Genomic DNA, 5000 nt, shown 5'->3' with positions numbered 1-5000 from the left:
ATTGGGAAACAATTGGGCGAACAGCACCATACAAAATGTGCTCAAAGTGACCCACTTAGTGAAACGTGTTCACAACTTTTGAAATATCTAACATCACGATTGGTCATTTTATTTAGCTTGACACACTGGTATGTTTACAACTTTCATAAACAAAGCAGCGTGTTTACATGTATTGTTAAGATATATCCAATCATTGGACAGCAACAAATCATGTGATTGATGACCTGGTTGGACGAAAACATGAATATAGATCGCTCCCATAAGCCCGAACACTACAATTGTTAGTGACGTATAGCCGATGTCTTTCTATTGTGAAACAATTGGATTCAGTAGTCTGACGTCACGCCGCCCGGCAACGGCGGCCATCTTGGTTCTAAACAAAGAAAATCATTACTTTTTATTCTTCAAGCTGGCTGGAACTTTTCATACGTCTTGTGACCAGAATGTGTAAAAGTCAAAACATGATCAAATTTATGTTTTTCCCCCTCTGGATACGCTTTTATGCTCGCCGGAGAAATATTTCATACGGGCGTCCGCCATTGTTCCGATAGTTTAGAGCCAGTGTTGCTAAGTTACCATGCGTCATTAGGAAGGAAGTGACGTAACGACTATTGAATCCTATTAAATAAAAAACGAAGGGTCTGACATGAGTGAACAACAGTTGGTCGCGCGTTATGTCTTTGTGAAAGGCATTTCTCCTCGTCCAATCGGAGATGGGCGTAAAAATTAGGAGGAAAAATGTATCAAAACCTAACGGGCTGCATGTGTCATCCAAAATATTATTATAGATAGTATGGAGATGACGTCACTCAGGCCTTTGTTATTGTTTTTGCCATCCGCGTTTGTGAGTTGTTCTCACTAAACTGTATTAACCAGACTTTAAAAGTTCGAAATTGGATTATTGTAATGCTCTGTTGTTTGGCGTTTCGCAATACAATCTGAAACGTCTTCAGATTGTCCAAAACAGCGCTGCCAGACTAGTATTTATGAAGCGTAGGTGCGACTCTGCCGGACCTCTACTTCATGACCTGCATTGGCTGCCTGTTGAGAAAAGAATTAAATTCAAAGCTTGTGTTTTAGTGTATCGTTGTCTTGAAGGTACTGCCCCTTCCTACCTTTCAGAACTAATTGAAAGATATTCAAAACCCCGCCCCTTACGTTCGGCCAGTGATTCCACAAAACTAGTTGTCCCTCGAATTCGGAAAAATGCTGGAATGAGATCCTTTCTCATTTCGGACCCTCTATTTGGAACGCCTTACCGCAGAGCATTCGTGAAAAAGAATCTTTGTCTATTTTTAAACGTTCGCTTAAAACATATTTGTTTCGATTTTAGTAGATGGTATGAGAAGCAAGATAGGTTTGGTTTGTGTTGTGTGTTGTGTTGTGTGTGTGTATGTGTGTGTGTGTGTGTGTGTGCTTGTGTGTGTGAATGAGTATGTTTCAGCCAAAGTAATTTGTAATTTAAGCGCTTAGAGTCTGGTGTCTCGGAGTTATAGCGCTATATAAGTTTTCAGCATTATTATTTTATTATTATTGCCATCCGGAAGTATAAGGGACCAACATACAAATATGTGTGTATCCATGAACGTTTATAGTCTGGTTAATATATTTCAGAGACTATTACTCATAAACGCGGATGGCAAAAAACAATAACAAAGACATGAGTGGCGTCATCTTCGAACTATCTATATTAATACTATCTATTTTTACTATTTGGAAAAAAAATTGCTGAGCCACGCCACTGAATGCAACTTTGTTGTGACAAAATTCCCCACGGGAAAGAGAATCAACACACCATTACTGTAAACATTTTAAAGACTGAGTCATATTTATTGCAAACGATGAAAACATCAAAGGAATTGGATTCAGTAGTCTGATGTCACGCCGCCCGGCAACGGCGGCCATCTTGGTTCTAAACAAAGAAAATCATTACTTTTTATTCTTCATGCTGGCTAGAACTTTTCATATGCCTTGTGATCAGAATGTGTAAAAGTCAAAACATGATCAAAGTTATGTTTTTTTGTCCTCTGGATACGCTTTTATGATCGCCGGAGAAATATTTCATACCGCCATTGTTCCGATAGTTTAGAGCCAGTGTTACTAAGTTACTGTGCGTCATTAGAAAGGAAGTGACGTTACGACTGTTGAAGAGTATTCGGCATTGTGAGAAAACGGTTTGGTCTATCACTATCGGTATTCAAAATTCGTAATGTCGCGTAAATTATAAGCCTGCGTGCAAAAAATCACGGCATCACATTTCGTAACTTTGGAGGAATTTACGATATTCCGTGCGCACAGGACTTGGAACGGACTATCTTTAGACCTTATATTATGACCACCTTTTTTTAGGTTAGTGCTCCGTCTAGTGAGTTGTCGTTAGTAGTGCTCAATGAAACAATGATCTCATTGGATGAAAGGTTGAATACAACTCACGATTGTTTTCTTTTTTGGCGATGAATTTACGAAGGTATAAAAATCGACTGTTTTTATTACGCCTGAAATTCGTATTATCGATATCACCAATTTTATCCCGGTTTTTATGGTGTGACACGGATATTAGCGATTGCTTGCTACCCTTTAGATAGTAACGATAGTTTATCACAAAGTACTTTAAGTCAGATCTAACAGCAGATGTCCCGTAATCCTAAGAATCTACCTGACACATCGTGCTTCTAAAAGAGTTATCCACCCTTATGTATCCTATTCAATATTAGTACTCCGAAGGAATGGTTACATAATACACACTCCCAAGGACAGCGTGGCTCAGTGGTACAGTCTTTGCTTCGTACCCGAAAGGTACCGAGTTCGATCATAAGCTGTGCTGTGTGGCCTGGAGCAAGTCAGTCACCTCGCCCTATCTCACTTAGCGTCGCTGCATTGCGGTTGACGCCTGGTTATTCCAGTCTTCCCTTGGAACAGATCCTATGGGGATGGATAAAGGTAATTTGTTTTCTTTTTAAAAATTATTTATTATTTATTTAGGAACCAAAAGAGTGGAGGGTTTGACGTCACGACTTTTCTTCCCTGTTAAAGATTTGGAAAATGTGATTTATATATCAAAGTATAAATAGTGTGCGCTTGGCTAAGAAGCTCACAACATTGCCATCCGGAAGTATAACGGACCAATACACAAATCTACGAGTAACCATGAACGTTTATGGTCTGGTGAATACAGTTTAGTGAGAATTATTCATAATCGTGGATGGCAAAAAGCAATAACAATGACCCGAGTGACGTCAACCTCATACTATCTATAGCAGAGAAATATGAAACCATTCGAACATGACGTATTTCTTTTTGTCGAAATTCATTCAAAACACTTTTTCCCGATTATTTATTTACATAACTGTTTATTGACTTGGGTTAGTTTTAAGTTTGCACAGAATTCAACTGCAGTGGGTGGGGTTTGTGTGTTTTGAAAACACAGGGATTCAGATCAATGGTAATGTGTATGGACTCCGGTGTTAATGGGGAATTGACATGATCTATAGATAGTTCGAAGATGACGTCACTCAGGTCTTTGTTATTGATTTTTGCCATCCGCGTTTATGAGTAATGCTCACTGAACTGTATTAACCTGACTAAAAACGTTCATGGATACACGCAGTCTTGTGTGTTGATCCGATATACTTCCGGATGGCAATGTTATGAGCTTCTGAGGCAAGCGCATACTACCTTCAGATAGAATGCGCTTGGCCAAGGAGTTAACAACATTGCCATCCGGAAGAATAACGGACCAACACACAAACTCTGTGTAACCATGAACTTTTATAGTCTAGTTGATACAGTTTCGTGAGAACAACTCACAAACGCGGATGGCAAAAACAATAACAAAGGCCTGAGTGACGTCATCTGCATACTATCTACTCACAAACGCGGATGGCATAGATAGTATGCAGATGACGTCACTTAGGCCTTTGTTATTGTTTTTGCCATCCGCGTTTGTGAGTTGTTCTCACTAAACAGTATTAACCAGACTATAAAAGTTCATGGTTACACAGAGTTTGTGTGTTGGTCCGTTATACTTCCGGATGGCAATGTTGTGAACTCCTTGGCCAAGCGCATTCTATCTATAGACTCCAGTGTTAACGGGGAATGGGCATGATCTATATTCACTTTCCATGTGCTCGAGGTCATTGGTCACATTGCAAAATGTGCTCAAAGTGACCCTCATAGTGAAAAGTGTTCACAGCTTTTGAACTATCTAACATCACGATTGGTCATTTTGTTCAGCTTGACACATGGGTATGTTTACAACTTTCATAAACAAAGCAGCGTGTTAACATTTAAAAAATATCCAATCGTTGGACAGCAACGAATCATGTGATTGATGACTCAGTTGGACGAAAACATGACTATAAAGATCGTTCCCATTGACAACACAAATATGGTCTTTTGATGTGTGTAGAATTTAAAAATGCGCTGGGAGTGGTTTGTCTGTATGTGTGTTTGTATGTTTATGTGTGTTTGTGTGTTTAAAGAGATTTCACCGGCACGAAACCTGCTACTTTTTTTTCATTGAATTTTGATCTTCATTAAAAAAACCTCCTCCTCCTCCTCCTCCTCCTTCTCGTCTTCGCTTTTTCTTCTTCTTCATCTTCTTCTTCTTCTTCTTCTTCTTCTTCTTCTTCTTCTTCTTCTTCTTCTTCTTCTTCTTCTTCTTCTTCATCTCCGTCTTTTCCTTCTACTTCCACTTCTTTTTCTTCTTCTTCTTCTTCTTCTTCTTCTTCTTCTTCTTTCTTCCTTCTTCTTCTTCTCTTCTTCTTCTTCTTCTTCTGAGCAATAAAGTCCATGGAGCAAGAGTTTATTCCTCAACGGGCTGTAACATAATAATAATAATAATAATAATAATAATAATAATAATAATAATAATAATAATAATAATAATAATAATAATAATAATAATAATAATAATAAATGAATAAACTTCTCTTATATGGCACCTTTCCCCGTTTGCGTGTTGGATAAGAAGCTAATTATCGCAAAGTACTTTCTGCCAC

The 5000-nt window shown here is 38.5% G+C and overlaps 2 protein-coding genes across 3 annotated transcripts in view; one reads left to right on the top strand and one right to left on the bottom strand.

Moving 5' to 3' along the window:
• Window positions 1–5000, top strand: part of LOC144969956 (uncharacterized) — a 263401-nt gene that overhangs the window by 33082 nt on the left and 225319 nt on the right. The window lies entirely within an intron of this gene.
• The window catches only part of LOC144969955 (inverted formin-2-like), a 321818-nt gene that overhangs the window by 228342 nt on the left and 88476 nt on the right, over window positions 1–5000 (bottom strand). The gene's annotated exons all lie outside the window — the stretch shown is intronic.

The sequence above is a fragment of the Berghia stephanieae genome, chromosome 4 (assembly GCF_034508935.2).
Source record: "Berghia stephanieae isolate SIO BIC M18660-M18661 chromosome 4, UCSD_Bste_1.3, whole genome shotgun sequence".
Taxonomy (NCBI): Eukaryota; Metazoa; Mollusca; class Gastropoda; order Nudibranchia; family Aeolidiidae; genus Berghia; species Berghia stephanieae.
Note: the sequence above shows the minus strand (reverse complement) of the source record. Positions and strands in the feature narration are given on the sequence as shown.